The following is a 12,080-nucleotide window of genomic DNA, read 5'->3' as shown; positions in this document are numbered from 1 at the left end:
TTTTTTTGTTAGCTATTAGTACACACCCATGTTAGTGCACATACTCCACGTTAGCCACACCCATTCAAGGCTACACGTCCAGCGTCCCTGGACGCTGGACAGTGTTAATACAACACATGCACCATGGTGGGTCCCACATGTACGTGGCCCACCACCTTGCATATATATATAGTGTTAATATAAAATAATTATAATATGTTATATATAGCATGTGGGACTTCCCACCATCCCAAAAATGGATGATGGATTTCGCCTAAATGTGGTGGGCCTCATCGTTGATGAATGGAGTGGATTTAACATGATTTGGTGGGGCCCACTTCATTCTAAGGAGAGGAGAGAGAGAGAGAGAGAGAGAGAGAGAGAGAGAGATACGGTGATAGAGAGGTGGGACCCCGCCACTATGGGCCCTCCATTGATACAACACATACGTCAAGTGGGTCCCACAACAAGTGGCCCTTAAAATTGAAAACAACGGTAGATCACCCACCTCTAGGCCTCCTCCTTGCTCCCTTAGCCTTCTATGCTCCTTACCTTCACTTTTGATGGTGGTTTATGGAATTTTGATGGTGTGGATGAGAGATGAGAGGGTGGGCCACACTTGTGGTTTGGGAGAGAGAGAGGTTGGACATAGGATGTTGCTTTGGAGAGTTTTTTGAGAAATGAGGGAGAGAGAGAAGTGATGGGATGATAAGGATGGGTGATGTGGTGGTTGTAAGAAAAAGGTGATGGGAGGTATGGTTTGGTTTGAAAATTGGTAAAAAGGGATGGGTAGGGAGAGGGAGAGAGTTGACTTATGGAAAAGAGAGATGGGTTACATGTACTTGACTTGTACTTGAGGTATGGAGTGTACTTGATTGATTGATTGATTGATTGATGGGACATGTCGTAGAGATTCCCTCGATAATCGCAACGCGCGCCGTTTCTTCAGAATGAACGCAGGTTCACATCTCCTGGCCTGAGTATTGGTTCGGTGCGCGAGTCACGGCGTTGGAACCGCAGTGATGATGCGGTCGCTAAGATACAAGTTTTGGTTCGAGCCGACTTCGGTATGCAGGACTCGGCTTAGGATTACGCGCAATCGTCGGATACGGTGCGAAGGTTGCCAGAATTCAACCGGAAGGACCGCGGAGGCCAACGGAACGGTACGGACTAGGATACGGGTCTTACATGGAGTCCTATCATATCTAATTGGAAGATATATCAATAGAATCAAATTTAAACTTTCATTGATGTAATTCTTAATGAAGGAGAATTGTGAGGTTTGGAAGGGATTCCATCTCCAAACCATGCTCTGGAAACAATGGCTAACAATAAGATTTACCAATCCCACAATCTCAAATTTAAACAAAGAAGATACTCAAAGCTATTGTAGATCTATTGTAATTTGAGTCACAACAAACGATTAAAAATGTAAAATATTCCTTAAATATCAACTTAAAATCGAAGAAGTTCAACGAGAATAAGAATCAAACAAGAAAAACATTCCAACACGCTACAAGCTTCACCTCTTAGCCCTAGCTAAGAGGTTTAGCCAACCATATACATGATTGGAATCAAAACCCTAAAAGAAAACATTAAAAACTAGGAAGAAAGGAAGAAGAATCTCTTGGATGATGGCTCCACCCTTTTGTTCTACTCCTTAAAACCCTAAATATCCTAAAGAGACTTAAGAAACCCATATTGATAGGCAAGTTTCTGTAAAATCTCAAGATCGTATCAAATTTACGCAGTTCGTGTAACTCTGCGTAATGCCTTCGATGTCATTGAAGGGATTTGAATCTGGAAATCGCGCCTTTTCGCCTTTCGCACTGCGTAACTCTTCTCGTCATCAAACCTTCTTTTGATGTCATCGAGCATATCTTCAAGTCATCGAACAGGTCCTCGAGTAATAAAAAAAAAAGTGTCTAAAATAGTCCAACGAGTTGCTTCATAATTCTTCAGAAAATTTGATGCCATCGAACAGACGTCAATGTCATCGAGCAACTCCTCGATGTCATCAAGAGAAACTTCAAGTAATCGAGAATGACACCCAATATGTCCAGTGACCAAATATTTTTATGTAAAAATTCGATATCATCGAGCTGTGTTCGATGTCATTGAACTCTGGATTCGATGTCATCGAACAGTGGTCGATGACACATACAATGAAGTGAATTTCAGCACTTTGCTCTTTCGACTTCCTTTCTTCTCCACTTTAGTTATCTTGGATCTTGGGATCTTGAAATCTTTAATCTTAGTATCCAAAGATCAATTTTATGCCTTGGTAATTCTTAAGCATTAAATCCATCCTTTTAGTATTCTTTTCAATCCAAGCTCTTAAACTCACCTTCTAACACAAACATATATAAAATATACCATTAAGCATTATCATGTTCATAAAACCAATATATAAATGAGGAAAATATGCAATATTTGACACTCAACACAATCCCCAACCAGCATTTTTCTAGTCCCGAGCAAAACATGCATAAAATAATCTTCAATTTCAAGCTCAAGACCCTTTTTCAAAAAATAATCTTTTGTACAATGAAGTATGAATGTAAATTAAAGCATAAGTTCATATATGAAGTTTTTCAATGTGCTCAGTGAAAATCAACTTACTTCTCATAAGAATACTATCATTTCATAATGTTATCTATGTTCATCATATCAGGATTAGTTTAAAAATTCAAGTATTGATTTTGAACTTTTCCCCTTCTCCTTCTTTTTCTAATTTTTTATTTTATATCAACGGTCATTTTTTTCATTCTTTTTCAGATTCTTTTTAAAAATTTTCATTATTTTTTGAACTCTTTCTATTCTTTTCATCATACGTGACTTTTTTGTCAATTTCACTATTTTTTAACTGGTTTTTCATCTTTTAAGGTGGAAAAAATTCTCCAGACTGAATTGTCAACATCTATCAATTATTCACATACTAACCATTAGAAATTCTAACACACTTCAGAAAGTAAATTTAATGTGTCTTGTGGTTTAGATTGACAATGATATTCAAACTTCCTCTTAATCAATTTAGTGCAAGAACTGTAGGTGATAGATTACTTAGTTGATCAAACTCCAACAATTCAAACATCAATCTCTATCTTATTGTACTCAAAACATTCTTAAGTACACAAACTATCACTTTCCAAATAAGTTTTGAATTTGAAAATTTGAAGAATTTCAATTTTTTGCTCATAAACTAAGAAGACATTAATTATTTACCTAATCCACACCCCCAACCTAAAATCTACATTGTCCTCAATGTAAAAGAAGTGAGCATGTAATGCACATGAGGCAACGAAAAGAAGGGAAGTAGTGATGGAAAGATAGTACCTAGAGGAAGGAATTTTAAAGCTTCTCCACGAATCTCAGCATAAAATGGGTTAACACAAAAACTAAACAATTGAAAGCAAACTATCCTAGTTGTAAATCATATGAAAACAATAAACCTAACTACACCTCTGTCAGACTAGGAGGTCAGTCGTGGTACACAAAATCAAATAGAGATATGAATATGTCCTCTGAATAAAATTTCTCAACAAATGGCTTTAACCGATGTCCATTTACTTTAAAAGCATTGTCATTGTTCGGATTCATTATCTCGATGGCCCCATAAGGAAGACATTAGTAACTGTGAAAGGGTCAGTCTAACAAGATCAGAGTTTTTTTGGAAAAAGATGTAATCGAGAATTGTACAAAAGGACTTTTTGACCGGTCAAGAATGATTTTCAAAGGATGTTCTTATCATGGAAAACCTTCATCCTGTCCTTGTAAATTCTCGAGTTTCTCATATGCATCATTCCGGATCTCCTCAAGTTCATTTAATTGAAGTTTGTGCAGTGAGCCAGCGTTATCCAGGTTAAAGTTCAGGTTCTTGACAACCCAGTAGGCTCTATGTTCCAACTCCATAAGCAAGTGGCAAGCTTTCCCATAGACAAGTCAGGGAGACATTCCAATGGGGGTCTTAAAGGTTGTACAGTAAGCCCATAAAGCATTGGTTAATCGAATTGACCAATCCTTATGGTCAGGGTTAACCATTTTCTCTAAAATATGTTTAATTTCTTTGTTAGAAATATTAGCTTGCGCACTTGTTTGTGGGTGGTATGGAGTGTTCACCTTATGAGAGATGTCATATTTCTTCATTAAATTTTTAAATGACCTATTACAGAAATGTGAGCCTCCATCACTAATAATGGACCGAGGCGTTCTGAATCGAGAAAGGATATTTTCTTTTAAGAATATAATTACCATTTGATGGTCATTATTCTGGCACAAGATCACTTCAACCCATTTAGTGACATAGTCTACTGCTAGCAAAATATATAAATTTCCAAAGGATTGGGGAAATGGTCCCATGAAATTGATGCCCCAACAATCAAATGCATTAATAATAAGAATTGAGTTTAGAGGCATCATATTTCGATAGGATAATGCACCCAATTTCTGACAACGCTCACAAGCTCTGCAAAACTCATGAGTGTCCTTGAACATAGTGGGCCAGTAAAAGCCACACTATAGAATTTTGACCATGGTCTTTTTAGCAGAAAAGTGACCACCACAAGCTTGAGAATGACAAAAGGATATGACACTTTGGTGTTCATTATCTGGCACACATCTCCTTAGAAATTGGTCTGGGCAATATTTGAATAAATACGGATCATCCTAGAAAATTTTGTGTACCTCGGCGAAGAATTTTTTTCTTATCTTACACAGTTCAATGTTTTAGCATAAAACTTGTGGCAAGATAATTAGCAATATCAGCAAACCAAGGTGAGTGGGAGACTTTAAACAATTGTTTGTTAGGGAATATGTCGTTTATGGGTGTTGTCTTAAGGGAAGCAAGCAAATCAAGTCATGAAAGATGATTAGCCACTAAGTTCTCTACTCATTTTTTATCTTTGATTTGTAAGTCAAATTCTTAGAGTAGAAGGATCCATCTTATCAAGTGGAGCTTAGCATCATTCTTGGAGAAAAGATACATGAGTGTCACATGATCAGTATAGCCGATGATCTTGGATCCAATCTAGTAGGACCTAAATTTGTCAAAAGTGAATATGACGGCTAAGAGTTCCTTTTCCGTAGTAGAATAGCTCACTTGGGCAGGATTTAGAGTTCTACTTGCAAAATGAATAACGTGGGGCTTCTTTTCTTTTCTCTGGCCTAACATTGCCCCAATAATATAGTCGAACGCATCACACATTATTTCAAAAGGAATGTTCTAGTCGGGTGGCTGCGTGTAGTTGCGGTAGTTAGCATGCCCTTGAGCTTAGAGAAAGCTTCTTGCCATTACTCAGTCCACTCGTATGGTACATCCTTTTGAAGTAGATTATATAAAGGACAAGAGAGATGACTAAAGTCCTTTATAAATCTTTTATAAAATCTGGCGTGTGAAAAGAATGATCGCACATCTCGTGTGCTCTTGGGTGGAGGTAAGTTAGAGATAAGATCAATTTTAGCCTTATCCTTTCCTGAGAAGAGATGATATGTTCAAGAACAATTCCCTTACGAACCATGAAATGACACTTCTTTCAATTTAGTACCAAATTCTTTTCCTCACATTGCTTCATCACACATTTAAGATTCTCTAAATAATCGCTGAAGGATGGACCAAAGACAGAGAAATCGTCCATGAAGACCTCTAGATAATGCCCTACCATGTCAGAAAAAATACTTATCATGTATCACTGAAACGTGGCGAGGGCATTACATAGTCTGAATGGCATCGTTCAGTAAGCAAAGGACCAAAGAGACACGTGAATGTGGTCTTTTCCTGATCTTCATGGGTTATCTCTATCTGGTTGTAGCCTAAATACCCGTCAAGGAAACAATAGTACGAGTGACCAGCTAGCCTTTTTAAATTTTGATCAATGAAGGGCAAAGGAAAGTGGTCATTTTTTGTGATGGTATTTAATTTCCTGTAGTCAATGCACATTCTCTAACCAATAGTAACTCTATTTGTCATGAGTTCATTGTTGACATTGGCTACTATGGTGATTCCGGACTTCTTGGGAACCACCTGAGTTGGACTCACCCATTAACTATCGGATATTGGGTATATGATACCCACATCCAATAGTTTAAGTACTTCGGCCTTAACCACTTCCTTCATGTTTGGATTTAATCTATATTGTGGTTATTGGGAGGTTTTTGAATTATCCTCTAAATAAATGCGGTGAGTACAAATTAAAGGGTCAATTCCTTTTAGGTTCGCAATTGACCATCCAAGAGCTCCTTTATGTTCAATGAGAGTAGAGATAAGCATACTCTTCTATTCTTTCTCAAGGTAGGAAGAAATCACCACTGGGTATGTCTCATCTTGACCTAAATAGACATATTTCAAATTAGAGGGTAAAGATTTTAAGTTAAGCTTCGGCGCTTTGAAGCCAGACGGTAGAGGCACTACATTAGTTTGGGGTAATTCTTTAAATTGTGGCTTCCACTGGTTAACTTCAAGTACCAGCACAGTATCAAGTATGACATTCATCACCCTAATTGTATCATTATCCAAATTGAGGAAATGTGCCAAGCACGTCTCTAAAGGGTCAGAGGATAAGGTCAGAAGAGTTTTATCTTCTATGAAAGAGTCAATCATGTTAATGTCGTGGGCATCGTCATCATCTTCTTCTTGTTTGCTCATATTGAAAAAGATATTCAGCCCCAATATCATATTCTCAAAAGATAAGCTCACGACCCCATTCCTACAATTAATCATTTGATGTAGCAAGGAATAGACGGTCAAGTATGACAGGAATTTAAGTACTCATAACCATGATGGGTTAAGTGTCTAGGACAATAAAATCTACTGGATAGTAGAATTTTTCTCAACATGGACAAACACTTTTTCTATTATCCCTCTCGGTACACGAAACTCACGATCAGCGAGTTGCAATGTAGTCTTAGCGGGTTTTAATTCACCAAGGCCTAATTATTCATAGACCGAGTAAGGAATCAGATTTACGCTCGCTCCTAGATCAAGAAGTACATGCTCAATCCTGTAGTTCCCAATATGCAAGTGATGGTTGGGCTAGCAGTGTCCTTGTATTTTTATAACATCTTGAAAAAATCTGTACAAAGACCCGAGTATCACCTCAAGCAGAAATCACTCAGGACCAAATCCTTTAAGAAATTAGACGAGAATTAGCTAGTGCTACACAAGAGTACCTATAAAATTAGCACTAATCACTTTAAATATGATCTGCAGGACCTAAAACGTGTAGAATCGTCAATGCTACATTACCTTAAAACTTAGGATCCATCTCAAAACTCAGTTACTCTTGGGAGCACTTTGAAACTCTGTATCAGACCTGGACTGTACGTCAAAAGTCCAACTACTGTGAAACTAGACGGTTATGACCGCATTGCTGGACTTGACAACCATCTCGGAAATCAAGTCCTAACAGTACCCACAAACGTATAACTTGAGCCCGGAGCGAAGTATGTAAGAAACGCGAATACCTTTAGAAAATGAACTGAAACTTAAGTGAATTGAGTCGTTCACTTGCAAGCCAAATCTAAGGATTCTGACCGTCAAAATCTGAACCAATTACACCCTCGGATCAGGAAAAATTGAAACTGGTCTGCCATGGTTGATATGTAAATCTGATCAGACCGAAAACTCAGCTTGACCTAGATCTAATGTCAGGGAGCTTAAGTCCAATCGCACGCAGAAAAGGGGCCTCCAGAGCAGTTCCTTTGGACTGAAACAGACACCTTTTGGATATAACCTAAGTATACCTTGGCCCTAGGGCCATTTCCATCAGTCCTGGGCCTATATAAGGGTCTTAAACCCTCTCTCTCCCTTTACATACGAATTTCTAACCCTAGGTGAGAGAAGAGAAAATAAAGAGAAGGAAAGAGAGAAAGTGAGAGAGAGAGTTGGCATTTGTTCCGAGGATTCAATCCCACAGCTCCACGTGCTTAACCACCCTTCTCGTGTTGCTATTCTAGCGATTTTGATTTCGTTCTTAGGTAAGAAAACCTAACCCTAATCTACTTTAGGATTTTCAATAGTGTAAATGGTGGAATAGCTAACCTATTCCCTGTTATAGGTTGTTGTGGTGCGGTAAACAAAGACTTAGCTTTTAAACTGAGTTTGCTACAAGTCTACCGGTGAAAGGTGCGGACTATAAATGTTTAGGTTATGGTTTTCAAGGCTTTCAATGTCATTTAATGATTTGTGACTGACTTGAATGATACCACATGCTTAGATGCGATGTTTCCCACACTTCACACATATATATGAACTATGTTGAAAATAGTGAAATCCATGTGTTTGTTGATATGCTTGAATGAATATGGAATTATGATTCGTGCTTGCCATGATTATTGATTGTAAATGTATGATCGTTATATTCGTGGCATCTCCTTGTGAAAGGGTTTGTTATAACATGTGTTTTAACTAAGTTATTACATGTATGTAATATGTGTAGTCTAGGTGTTTGATAACATGCCTCAATGTGAAACTACTTATTAAAATACATGTAATGAGGGTGTTGAGATAGGATTCTCAATTCCCTTAACCACAGTTATAATTTTCCTTTATGTATCCTATACACTACTACGTGCTTTATGGTTGAAATGCCTATGTACGCTAATATGCACACTATGTGTTCGTTGAAATGCTCAAATGAGACTTATATTTAAGTTGGTTGCTACATGCTATTTTGGACTAGCACATATGTATTCCTATTGTATTTGGTGTGTGTTTGGGAGGCAATCAGTTACAGGTCCTGGATTGGTGGCTGAGATTGTTTCACCACACCGGACGTGTTTGATGAATTCGAGTCGTACTTGGGTTGTTGACAGTGGTTAGGCCACACGGAGTGCTTACACACTTCATGTCGATCGGCTCGATGTATGCTCGTACTAGTCGAGCTCATCAAGTAACCCGATTGACCTGATATATGTTTACTATGTATGGACGCTACTGCTTGAACCTAAAGTACCAAACTCACCAGTGAAAACTCCATTAACCTTGGTACCTCGATCCGCTAAGACTCATGAGCCAGACATGGTGGTATGGGACACTGTGGTCGAGCTGTCGGCCTACGCTGGGGCGACGAGCCTCCCCGCAGTGACCAGTGAGCAACACCTCCTCGTGAGCTAAATACGGTGGTATGGGACACTATATTCGAGCTGTCAGCCTACACTGATCAGGTGATGAGGCCTTTGTAGTGACCTTGAGCATACTCTGAGACTGCGTTGAGGTGACAAGCCTTTCCGTAGCAACTAGAGTATAAACTAGGCCTACATTGATCAGGTGACGAGCCCTTTATAGTGACCTAGAACCGCAACATCGTATGAGATTTACTAGGACTGACGACCTTAGAATGGATCATTGTTCAGGGAATAATATAAGGGAGGTACCTTAGCTTCCCAATCTTACTGTATGAAAAGGTCTAATAAGAACTCGGTAATCATGTTCATGCACCGCATTACATGTGCCTTTGGTGTTGGAATTGAGCACTATGGAAGGGATGCACGCCGCGACCGTGAGATGAAGTTCGCAGAGGGAGTGTAGGCGAGGGCATACATCATTAATACATAACATCCTTGCATTAACCAGAGTACTTAGGAATGCTTGTTGTATTGCTTTATCATTACTACTTGACTGAATTGATAACATGTTAACCTTTTCTTTATAGCTTCACTGAGTTGATCACTCACTCCCACGTTCTGGGATGGTGTTGTACACACCAACCAGACTCTGTCTTAGCTGCAGGTGGTGTTGATGCCTACGAGGTGGAGCAAGACTTTGAGGATGATGAGGAGGCATTCTCCTACATGCAGTTATCGGGCTGGTTCGTGTGAGTCATGTCCTTATCGCCGGGGTTACTGGGACACTGACTAGATGCCCTTACACTGTTATTCTGTATTTTGGAGCATACATGTATATTCATTTTCTACATTTTAAGAGTATACATGTATATACTTAACCTGGTAACATGATCACACTTCAGAGACCTACTACAGTTCATATATCTTATACATGTATTACAGTCTTCTGCCTGCAAAACTCACTTGTCTCTGGAGTATGTTATGCTGTTTTGGTATAATCTCATTCATGTTTAATGCACTAATACGGACAACATTTAATCATTATTATCTATGTTGCATAGGTTATGTGTTGGAACTCGGGAGTTGGGCCTATGCTCGACCCCCAATTTTTAGGGCATTACAATTTTTGTGGCACATCTTGCTTTAGGATGGCACTCACTTTTTCTGTCAAAAAGATCTTCTTTTGTATGTTTTGTCATCTTTTGGTAGTGCATAGATCTTTAAGGAATTTGACATATGAAGGAATTTGTTTAATGGCATCTAGTAAAGGGATGTTGACCTTCACTTGCTTAAGCACCTCTAGAATATCCTGAGATTTAGACAGAGGTTTTGGTGCAACCAACCATTGGGAGAATGGAGCAATTAGCTTTTCTTGAGGTTCCGGTTTTAAATCTTGTGGAACATTACTAGATCTATCATTATTGTCCTCTTACAGGTCCTTAGGCTTTTCAACCCTAACCGGAATGGTTTGGTCAATGGTCTTTCCACTCCTAAGAGTGGTGATAGATTTAGCTTGATCCACCTAATTTGAAGAGTTTAGGTCACTGACCTCGTATTGCAATTTTGGATTGGGGAGAGGCTAGGCCAGAAAGGGCCCCTTTTCCCCAATTGATTGGTTTATCTCAAGCCCTTATATAGCCTTTGTAAGGTTTTGGAAGGCTTGGAGCATACCCTGATTAAAAAGATCTTGATTTTGGATATGTTTTAAGACCGGATCCTCTTAAGGTTTCCCTTAATTTAGGAATTGGTTAGGGAATCCTTGAGGAGTAGCAGTTTGTCCATTTCTCCAACTAAAGTTTGGATGATTTCTTCAACTAGAATTGTATGTATTTGAAGTGGGTCCACTAAAAGGTCTTTAGTAATTATTCACGGCATTGGATTGCTCATTCAGTACCTCTTGAAAAGAAGGTATTGTTAGACAATTTTCAATTATGTGAATGTTGCAAGCACAAATACCACAAACAGACTCCTTAGCCTTATCCTTTTTAAGTTCCATGGCCTCGAGTTTCCTTGTGAGATTAGCCACTTTAGCATTGATATCATCATCGTCTTTCAGAAGATATATTCTGCCCCTCTCCTTTGATTGAGTAATCTTAGAAGTGGTGCTAGATTTTGGGGAGATGTCCCATGATTGTGTGTTTTCAGCAAGCTTGTTAAAATAATTCCACTCATCATCGGCCTCTTTGTTCACAAATTACCCATTGTGCATTATCTCAACCATTTGGCGCATGGAAGATGTCAGCCCATCGTTAAAAAAAAAAAAAAAAACTTGTTATGCGTCACATTTCAAAACCGTGCTGTGGGCATGAACTGACAAGATCCTTGAACCGCTCCCAACATTGGAAGAATGTTTCATCTTCCTTTTGGGCGAAGTTCATGATTGGCTTTCTGAGGGTATTCGTTTTATGATATGTGAAGAATTTCTTTATAAACTCCCTTGTAACCATGTCGTTCCATCTACCAATAGATCGTGGACATAGTGAATGCAACCATGTCTTAGCTTTCTCTTTCAAAGAGAAGGGAAAGAGTTTTAGCCTGACCGTGTCCTCGGATACATTAGGAAAATATAAAGTGGTTATGATCTCATCAAACTCTTTCAAGTGTAAGTATGGATTTTCATATTCAAGTTTATAGAATTTTGGAAGGAGTTGGATCACTCACAGCTTGATATCCATTATGTCCTATATTTTCTGAAAAAACCATGCATGAAGGTGTGCTTACCCCCGCCGGTTGTAAATAATCTCATAAAGTATGAGGTGGGGGTGCTTGATGCACCTCATTCTCATCCTGAATTTCCTTAACCAGTGGTTAAGGTTGAATTGCAGGTTGACTGGTTGGTTGATTAGCAGTCATCACTTCAATTGACTCTGAGGATCTTAAGTAGTGTCTAATTCTATGATGGATAAATAACCCCTCAACTAATCCTCATTCACTCAAGAGACGTAAAGTGTTATCACATACCCACTTGGGCATGAAACACCCTCAACCCTTAATTTCAGAATCTAACCTAACGCTAAAAAGAAAGAAACCTAAAGCAATAA

General features: G+C 38.7%; 1 non-coding gene across 1 annotated transcript; it reads left to right on the top strand.

The window, feature by feature from the left end:
* Positions 1 to 11,328: 11,328 nt before the first annotated feature.
* Positions 11,329 to 11,435, top strand: LOC131217793 (small nucleolar RNA R71). Its single transcript, XR_009157383.1, has one exon. It is a non-coding gene; the product is annotated as a small nucleolar RNA R71 (small nucleolar RNA).
* The last annotated feature ends 645 nt before the right edge of the window (positions 11,436 to 12,080 follow it).

This window comes from Magnolia sinica, chromosome 10, assembly GCF_029962835.1.
Source record: "Magnolia sinica isolate HGM2019 chromosome 10, MsV1, whole genome shotgun sequence".
NCBI classification, from domain to species: Eukaryota; Viridiplantae; Streptophyta; class Magnoliopsida; order Magnoliales; family Magnoliaceae; genus Magnolia; species Magnolia sinica.
Note: the sequence above shows the minus strand (reverse complement) of the source record. Positions and strands in the feature narration are given on the sequence as shown.